Source organism: Astatotilapia calliptera, chromosome 8 (assembly GCF_964374335.1).
Source record: "Astatotilapia calliptera chromosome 8, fAstCal68.1, whole genome shotgun sequence".
Lineage (NCBI taxonomy): Eukaryota > Metazoa > Chordata > Actinopteri > Cichliformes > Cichlidae > Astatotilapia > Astatotilapia calliptera.
The window spans coordinates 25,325,342-25,335,954 of record NC_137429.1 but is presented as its reverse complement, the minus strand read 5'-3'; the positions used below and the strand labels follow the sequence as shown (position 1 = coordinate 25,335,954).

At 44.3% G+C, this 10,613-nt stretch overlaps 1 long non-coding RNA gene across 1 annotated transcript; it reads right to left on the bottom strand.

The window, feature by feature from the left end:
* LOC145430470 (uncharacterized) lies at positions 1-1,209 on the bottom strand. Its single transcript, XR_013911046.1, has 2 exons — positions 892-1,209; positions 1-491 (listed from the first exon to the last, which is right to left on the bottom strand). It is a non-coding gene; the product is annotated as an uncharacterized LOC145430470 (long non-coding RNA).
* Positions 1,210-10,613: the final 9,404 nt, after the last annotated feature.

Sequence of the window (10,613 nt, the reverse complement as noted above, 5' to 3'; positions counted from 1 at the left end):
TTTATGAAACAAAGTTTGCTTTATATATTTCCTTTTGGATCAGTTCCCTTTGCTCATCCTCAATGTAGGGATACCTTCAAATGCAGTAACCATCTCAAATGCATCACAAAAATAATTGAAACAATCAAAATAGATGTAAGACAAGAAACACAATATTTCAACACCCCAAAGAAAAGGAAAAAGAAAAGAAAATAGCATGTGAGTGTCCAGTTCCTTATGGTGTCAGTTTATTCAGTTACCCACTGTCCTGGGTTAAGAACTGAAAACGACCTGAATCTCAGGCGGAGAAAAAGTAGCAAAGAAAATGATAAGGTATCTCTCAGGTGGGCTTCCTTTTGTTTTTTTCCCTACCGCCCTCCTGGTACGGCAGGCATCAACGTGTCGGCGTCCTGACACAGAGAAGGCCTCCACAGCAGCAACAGTGTCTTAGACCCACGATACCAGCTCCTCACTTGGCACCCATGGAACTGTACCTCAAAAAAAAAACCAGTCTGCACACAAATACGCAGAATGTTAGATGTCCACATTCCTTAAATGTCCTTGTTCCTAATGTCCTTGGTTCTTTTGAAATATTAAAATAAATCTGCATCTTGTGACACATTAAAAGTAAATACACCGGTATTACTGTGCATCACCCGCAGTTACAGTAACAGCACAGCTATTGCACGTGAACTGCGCATAACCACTTAGCTGGCCGCGGCTGAACTAGCAGGCCCAAGAAAGTAAAAACATTAGACACTCATAATAAACAAAACTGTCACAACATTGCAATACTATGAAAACACATCTTAAACATCATTAAACACATTTACTACTATTCTGACTGGTTAGTTATTTTTTTCCAGTGCATTGAACTGCAATAGCGGTGCTAAGTGAGCTAGGCTAACTCACCAGAATAGTTCAAAAAAGTTCGAAGAAATACTCCGGCTCCTTTCAGGTAGGTACCCGTCTGTGGTTCACCGCTAACGACAGCTCTCTCACAAATGTTAATTAAACCTCTTTCCTCTCTTTCAACTGGAAAAAACCGTGCTCCGCGGCAGCATGGAGTTTTTCCTTGCCGTCCTTTTTCCTCTACACCACACCTTCACGCGCACGGAGCTGCAGATGGTGCCTTCAGGGCAAGCCCGGAAATTAAACTATCAGACAAGGACTACGATGCATTCAAAGAACCCTGTACTTCTGATTGCTGTAAATCTTACCAGGGTTACACGTGGCTTCATAGTGCTGCTGTGAAGGCCAAGGTGATGCAATCCAGTTTAAGTATCAGGTTATATTTTTAGGGCCGAGTAATACATTCAGTAAGAAGCAGGAAATTAGAGATCACCTGATCATTTATGTCTTTAAGAGATTTCTCCAGTTTAACTCATTAATGTGGGTCATCATATAATGATACAACCTAAGGGAAGCATCTATAAACTAAATGAAACATGCCTCGGGTGAGCATCAACCTCAGATTATTAAACTGACACGTTGCTTAATGCGCCAACTTGCACTTGAAACTCCACTGTATCCACAGCCCTGACACAGCAACAGGAAAAGTTGGGAACAATTTTGAGGACCCATGCAAGACTTCAGATGGCTTCTAAAATGTGTATATCGTACCCGTCCAGCAAAATACATTACTGTAACTTCAGGGCAAGCTAACCTGTTTATCCTATATTAAATTGCCAAGTAGATTCATGAAACCTGTTTTTCAGGACATTTCACAATATGAAAAAAACCTTCACATCAGTGTGAATTGGTCCACTAAAACTACACTAAACTAAAAGAATCGAGATACCTAAATTATGACTAAATGTCATAGTAGACTATCAATATAATTAAATGAAAATTTGCTGTCAAAGTGAACCTTGAATCATACAGATCCAATACCTGATTTACGAATAAGGACTTTACAGATCGGCTTTCCATTTTCAGTTTATTAAATCTTGCAGAGTAGTCCTTACCTCTAAATATAACCTCTCTCTTCTGTGAATATTACTAAACAAATAAAATCAATTGTCTTGACATGTTGACTTTAAGTCGATTTACCACAAATACTCTAAACACCTCCCGGATTAAAGCGTGCATTGAGTGGGCACATAACTGTTAATCTGTGTGATAACTAAAAACGCACTGAGCATGTATCGTCTCTCCACACAGCCATTCACTGGTGCAGCGCACGTTTAAGACGGTGGATTTCTACGGAAAGTACCAGGACAACATGACTCCTGTGGGTCTGGCCTTCTTCCAATGCCAGTGTGATCAGTATGTGACAGATACCGTGCACAACACAAGACACATCACATAACAACACAATACATGCTGGAACCTGCACGTCTCTCTAACGCGTTCATCTAAGTTGGGCCAGGATTTTTGTGACAGCTGGAAATGTGAGTTTAACGGTTTGCTTTCCTGCATCTTCTCCCTGCAGACATGAGGAAACGTGTCAAATACCGGCAGCCCCTACGCTAGCTGGAAAGATACAGAGATGGAAAAGAGCACAACTATGGAATGTACTGGTTATGCAACACATGCATATTTGAGAAAACGTCAACAACTATGTGGACAATGTTTGTCATATTTATGTCATGATTGTAAAAATAAAGCAAATTTCAGCAGCACTGGTGTTGCTTTATAGTTTGCTTTGTTAAAGACCATATATAATATGTCACATAGCTCCACATCTTCATTTTAAGCATTTCTAGCAAACAATGGGAGATTGACGATGGCTCCTGGGCTAGGCAGATCCTCACGTACTAATGAATATTTAATGAATTGGAAAAAAGGGAGGGAGCGTGGGGCACAAAAGCTTGTAGAATCTGATTATAGCTATGACTCATATTTGCCTGCATATGCTTATCAATTATAGCTGCCCATGTTTGCTTATGTGAAATGTCTCTTTACTGCCAGTTTAGATGGATTGCACTTACAGTTTAAAAACTTCTGCGTGCCTGTCTGATCAGAACAGAACAAAAAATACAAATATTTAAGTACAACATGCCCTCATATGTTTGAAAATTTGCAAAAGTTTGTGGTTTTCATATTTTTAATCCCCTTCAGATAAATTTCAATAATTGATGTTCCGATGTTTCCTTATCTTGGCATTTCCACATTGCTCTGTATTAATCTTTATAGTTAAACTGAACCCTGTACGATCTATCATGAGCTGAAAGACTGCAAAGTTTCTTGCCTTTTCTTATCGGCTCTTCTTCTTTAAAAATATTTCTTGGCAGTTGCAAACAGCAAAATGGTGCATTACTGCCAGCAACTGGTGTGGAGTGCGTCTTTGCTCCTCTTTTTCTTCCAAAGCAAGATAATTGGAGCTGATGAGCTGCAGGTGTGACGCCTGCACAGTGGCCTTTTTAAACCTCACAGGTGACTTCCATCTGTGCTTGGTTGCTGGAACAATGGGAGCTGTTCGGACCATTCTCGGTTGTCTGCTGGCTGTTTGGCTTGCTGGAGGTTTTGTAGCTTCTTTCTGCTTCGTTTGACACTTATGTTAATTAACTTAGGAGTAGATTTTTGTAAGATAAGATCTTGGAACTGCTAGAAGGTTCTGGTGTAAAGATTCGGAAATATCACTTAGCTATTGCAAGTTATCTCTTTTGGCATCAAACGGCATAAAGAATGAACAGAAACATGCTAATTGTAAATCATGTTCCTCCTGTTTTGCAGTCAGTGGATTGAATCACAGACAGAATAAAGTGCTGCAGAGGGAAAAGACAGGTAAGGTCCCTGGCTTCTAATTTATGCTTGAGGGCACACGGTTACAAAATTCATTTCAAGATGGTTGGTGATTAAAATGCCTGTCATTCATCTGAAAGAGTGAAAAATGTATAGAACACAATTTTCAAAAGCTTATCAGGGCATGTTGTACTAAGTGTATTCATTTTTTTTGTCTTGTATCCTGTGACAAGACTACTCAATGTGATTTGAAGTTATTAAATAAGAAAAATGAAGGGGGGGAATGCTTAAATTGTCAAGAACTGGGTTGTTGCCAGCAGTTAAGTTTAATGGTTATATTATGTGTAATGTTTTCAAATTAAAAGTATAAAACACAGGGTCATAATTCAAATAGACACTTATGTAAGTACCTGTTACTGGCACATGCATGAGGGCTTTGGTCAGTGGTGTTGTAATTGACTTAAAAATCCTTATCTACATTGTTCAAGGACATGATGTAGACATTTATGCAACAGTATCCTTGCATATGACCAAAAAGTGATGTAGGGCACAAAGTCTGGGACCAGTTGCTCGGTGTGGATTTGACTAAATCTTAATAGTGTCTGTGGTTTTGTTTTAAATTTTGTTTTTATTTTTGTTCCAGTACAACAGGAAACTAATGAAGTGGATACTGAAGCATCAGTTGGAAACTTGAAATCTGGATTGCCTTTGAAAAAGCCAAACAACGTTAAAACCGTGAAGGGAAAAACTGCAGTCAGTCAGAATGTTGGTTTCCAGGGAGGTTTCTCCAAACCGACTGACTCCAACGCCACGGCGGGCGGCCTGCCGACTGACTCCAACGCCACGGCGGGCGGCCTGCCGACTGACTCCAACGCCACGGCGGGCGGCCTGCCGACTGACTCCAACGCCACGGCGGGCGGCCTGCCGACTGACTCCAACGCCACGGCGGGCGGCCTGCCGACTGACTCCAACGCCACGGCGGGCGGCCTGCCGACTGACTCCAACGCCACGGCGGGCGGCCTGCCGACTGACTCCAACGCCACGGCGGGCGGCCTGCCGACTGACTCCAACGCCACGGCGGGCGGCCTGCCGACTGACTCCAACGCCACGGCGGGCGGCCTGCCGACTGACTCCAACGCCACGGCGGGCGGCCTGCCGACTGACTCCAACGCCACGGCGGGCGGCCTGCCGACTGACTCCAACGCCACGGCGGGCGGCCTGCCGACTGACTCCAACGCCACGGCGGGCGGCCTGCCGACTGACTCCAACGCCACGGCGGGCGGCCTGCCGACTGACTCCAACGCCACGGCGGGCGGCCTGCCGACTGACTCCAACGCCACGGCGGGCGGCCTGCCGACTGACTCCAACGCCACGGCGGGCGGCCTGCCGACTGACTCCAACGCCACGGCGGGCGGCCTGCCGACTGACTCCAACGCCACGGCGGGCGGCCTGCCGACTGACTCCAACGCCACGGCGGGCGGCCTGCCGACTGACTCCAACGCCACGGCGGGCGGCCTGCCGACTGACTCCAACGCCACGGCGGGCGGCCTGCCGACTGACTCCAACGCCACGGCGGGCGGCCTGCCGACTGACTCCAACGCCACGGCGGGCGGCCTGCCGACTGACTCCAACGCCACGGCGGGCGGCCTGCCGACTGACTCCAACGCCACGGCGGGCGGCCTGCCGACTGACTCCAACGCCACGGCGGGCGGCCTGCCGACTGACTCCAACGCCACGGCGGGCGGCCTGCCGACTGACTCCAACGCCACGGCGGGCGGCCTGCCGACTGACTCCAACGCCACGGCGGGCGGCCTGCCGACTGACTCCAACGCCACGGCGGGCGGCCTGCCGACTGACTCCAACGCCACGGCGGGCGGCCTGCCGACTGACTCCAACGCCACGGCGGGCGGCCTGCCGACTGACTCCAACGCCACGGCGGGCGGCCTGCCGACTGACTCCAACGCCACGGCGGGCGGCCTGCCGACTGACTCCAACGCCACGGCGGGCGGCCTGCCGACTGACTCCAACGCCACGGCGGGCGGCCTGCCGACTGACTCCAACGCCACGGCGGGCGGCCTGCCGACTGACTCCAACGCCACGGCGGGCGGCCTGCCGACTGACTCCAACGCCACGGCGGGCGGCCTGCCGACTGACTCCAACGCCACGGCGGGCGGCCTGCCGACTGACTCCAACGCCACGGCGGGCGGCCTGCCGACTGACTCCAGTTCACTAAATGTGAAGCAGCTGAAGTTGGTGCTGGAAGACTTGACTTTGGCTTTTGAATCTTACACTGATTCCACAGTCCTGACACAATAGCAAGAAAACTGCTTTGCTCTTGAATAAAACTCTTAACTTCAAGTTATGTGTTTATTTGTCCACTGATCAAGGTACTTTACCTATTTCTAACATTTTAGTCATTTCCATAGTAATCCTAGACAACTAAATTATTGTTATAATTTGCGTAGGTGGTAAGCTCTGGGTGCATATTTTTTAATTTAAAAAAAAAAAGCCCAACAAAAAGCTAGTTTACCAAAATGCCAAGAACAATCAGAGGGAAAGTCAGAGCTCTTTTGAGCAAACCATCCATTTAACGTTAACCAGTAATGACTTCATGAACTTCACAAATAACTTTTTTATCATTAAAGAAAAAATTACCAATAATCATCCCACAGATGTAATATTATCTACAGCTACTTTAGTACCATTGATGTTAGACTCTTTTTCACCAATAGATCTTTCTGAGTTAACTTCAATAATTGCCTCCCCCAATACTTCGCACTCAGGCAATAAGAAGACTTTCTCTCGTCCTGTAACAGAAGTGGTTTTGCTGCTGTCCCCCGAAAAGTTTAGTGACTGACCGTTTAATGTGGGATTGTTATAATCCCAGGCGGGGAGTGTTATGTTACTGCTTAGTTAATTTCACGTTTTAAATGTTAGTAAATGCGCCACCCTGTGGCCCCTTTAAGTCGATATTTTGGGACAGTAGAAGAAGAGTTAGACATGAAGTTCATGTTTTCTTGCTATGCTGTTCAAGATGGCTGCTCCACATTCATGTCCTTCTTTGGGTGTTTGTTAAAGCATTGTCTGTAAGTATTTAATGGTAAAAGGCAATGAGACACTCCAAGTGTTGTCTTTATGTGTGATGGACTACAGTTAACAAGTTTTCTATGTGCTATTCATATGTAAATGAGATCGCCAGTTCAAATGCTAATTAGCGGTGCTAATCGTCATGCTAGCTTCTCAAATGCATTGTTAGGTCATTGGCACATGTTGTTGTTAACAGTACAGATGAGTAATATACATTTCCACATATGCTTTATTGTTACAGTTTCACAAAATGAAAGAACCAGTAAACTTCATAAGATCTCATCTAGGGCTGCCACGATTTGTCGACCAGTCACGATTACGTCGACTATCAAAATCGTCGACGACTGATTTAATAGTCGACGCGTCTTTGAAGCTTTGTAAGATCCCAAAAGACGCAGGAATAAGTAGCAGGATTTAAGAGTGTAATAACGGACTGAAACAGAAGATGGCAGCACTGCATGTACAAGGATGCCAGCTGCCGTTAAACCCCGAAGAAGAAGAAGCAGCTGTGTCCCAGAATTCATAGCGCGGCCCAGCTCAGTTTCCAACAATGGCGGCAGCTAGTTAGTTTTAATATTACTCTTATTATTCTTTCTGGGTCACAAAATAAACGTTTAACATATTTTCAGCCGAGAATGTAGCTGTGTAAACCTCAAATATCGGCTCAGTTTATCAGGACACCACATATTTTCAAAAGCGCTCCGACGTTTTCGGAGACGTCTGTTACCCACTAGCTCGATAGCTAGCGCGGTGAGAACACCGGACTCCCGGCAAATTGTTTTCAAACCCACCGCCGTCTTTCGCTACTCAGGTTAAATATATATGAGTCACTTAGATAAATTAAAAATGTTGTTGTTTGGCTTTTTTTTTTATTTTTTAGTATTTTATTTGTTCCTGAGTAAATCGGTTTGTCTGAGATTAAAGTTATAGTTTTTACACAGCTGAATAAACGTCAAGCAGACAGCTGATTATCAGAAGTGTGAGTTGCTGGAGAATATACTCCGTTGTCCTGTTATATTTTAGATAGCAAGGAGTTTATTAAACTTCACCGAAACAATCTGCAAATTTCATTAAAATTGAATAAACTATCATCTTGTCTTTATTTTTAGTTAGCACCTTAAAAGCTTAAAGCTGTAAGCTAATGATAGTTATATAAGAGCAGATGCTGCTGGTGCAATAAGCTGTAGTTTTACGTCCAGTGGATGATGATCTGATTAGTCGACTAATCGCATAAATAATCGGTGACTAGTCGACTATCAAAATAATCGTTTGTGGCAGCCCTAATCTCATCTATTGTCTGGAGTTCCTGGGTTCATGTTTAGCTGTGTGGATAGTCAGACTTCTAGCGACGCCATTTACAGTATCTAATCAGATTCTTACTCTGGATGGCATTACCTTGGCCTCCAGTAACGCTGTGAGGAACCTTGGAGTCATTTTTGACCAGGACATGTCCTTCAACGCACATATTAAACAAATATGTAAGACTGCGTTCTTCCATTTGCGCAACATCTCTAAAGTTAGAAATATCCTGTCTCAGAATGACGTTGAAAAACTAGTTCATGCATTTATTACTTGCAGGCTGGACTACTGTAATTCATTATTATCAGGATTTCCTAAAAACTCGCTGAAAAGCCTTCAGCTGATCCAAAATGCTGCAGCAAGAGTCCTGACAGGGACTAGAAAGAGAGAGCAGATTTCTCCTGTTTTGGCTTCCCTTCATTGGCTTCCTGTTAAATCCAGAATTGAATTCAAAATCCTGCTCCTCACATACAAGGTCTTAAATAATCAGGCCCCATCTTATCTTAATGACCTTGTAGTACCAGATCACCCTATTAGAGCACTTCGCTCTCGCTCTGCAGGCCTACTTGTTGTTCCTAGAGTATTTAAAAGTAGAATGGGAGGGAGGGCCTTCAGTTTTCAGGCCCCTCTTCTGTGGAACCAGCTTCCAGTTTGGAGACAGACACTAACTCTACTTTCAAGATTAGGCTTAAAACTTTCCTTTTTGCTAAAGCATATAGTTAGGGCTGGACCAGGTGACCCTGAATCCTACCTTAGTTATGCTGCAATAGACGTAGGCTGCCGGGGATTCCCATGATGCATTGAGTTTTTCCTTTCCAGTCACCTTTACTCACTCACTATGTGTTAATAGACCTCTCTGCATCGAATCATATCTGTTATTAACCTCTGTCTCTCTTCCACAGCATGTCTTTTATCCTGTCTTCCTTCTCTAACCTCAACCGGTCGCAGCAGATGGCCGCCCCTCCCTGAGCCTGGTTCTGCTGGAGGTTTCTTCCTGTTAAAAGGGAGTTTTTCCTTCCCACTGTCGCCAAAGTGCTTGCTCATAGGGGGTCATATGATTGTTGGGTTTTTCTCTGTATCTATGAAGCGCCTTGAGGCGACTTTTGTTGTGATTTGGCGCTATATAAATAAAATTGAATTGTATTGAATTGAATAGGGAAGGGTGGTGAGTTCATTGCTTATAGGTATGACATGAAAATGATACGGACCTCAAAGATATAGTTCCTAATAATGAAATAATATCCTTAAATAAGCTGAATTTTAACCTACAAAACACCAAACTTCATAGTGGCCAGTAGCTATGTCAATTTACTGTGTGTGCACTAAAGAATGGTGAAAATACAGAAATGTAAATTATTTTTAACTTGAGCAGAAATGCAGAACTCTTGAGGTTTACTACTATGTGGATGTGCACCTTTAAGGTCTGTGACAATGACCTTGGCAATTTAAATAAATGTATTATGTAATGTTATTTGCGACAGTGTAATTTGGTTACCTTTAGTTTCTGACTGACCACTTTCTTCCATGGTACCAAAAGAACTGTCCCTTCCGTAGCAAAGTTATCTTCATGCATGACAATGCACCATCTCATGGTGCAAAGAACATCTGTTGCATTGGCTACTATGGGAATAAAAGGTGAGAAACCCATGGTGTGGCCCCATACTCCCCTGACCTCAACCCTGTTGAGAAAGGTCTGAGGGTGAGAGGCAATTCACATGAAAACAGCAGCTGTTGGAGGCAATTGTGATGTCTTGCCTTATCTCTCCACATTTAATGGATGCAAGAATTGGAAAGCTTATATGAAAGAAAGGGTCCTATGTTAACATGTTACATAAGTTTACCTGTCAATGTTTTTGATATAGCTTTTGGTTCTAAGCTGCTGAGCCGAGTACAGTATCAGTGTTTGTACTTTGTTGCTTCCCACCTCTGCTTCTACTTTAAACTGTTATCAGGGTGAAAACGATTCAGGTTTCATCAATAACACCGCCAACATCTGCTGCTGTATCGTCTCTCCACACAGCCATTCACTGGTGCAGCGCACGTTTAAGACGGTGGATTTCTACGGAAAGTACCAGGACAACATGACTCCTGTGGGTCTGGCCTTCTTCCAATGCCAGTGTGATCAGTATGTGACAGATACCGTGCACAACACAAGACACATCACATAACAACACAATACATGCTGGAACCTGCACGTCTCTCTAACGCGTTCATCTAAGTTGGGCCAGGATTTTTGTGACAGCTGGAAATGTGAGTTTAACGGTTTGCTTTCCTGCATCTTCTCCCTGCAGACATGAGGAAACGTGTCAAATACCGGCAGCCCCTACGCTAGCTGGAAAGATACAGAGATGGAAAAGAGCACAACTATGGAATGTACTGGTTATGCAACACATGCATATTTGAGAAAACGTCAACAACTATGTGGACAATGTTTGTCATATTTATGTCATGATTGTAAAAATAAAGCAAATTTCAGCAGCACTGGTGTTGCTTTATAGTTTGCTTTGTTAAAGACCATATATAATATGTCACATAGCTCCACATCTTCATTTTAAGCATTT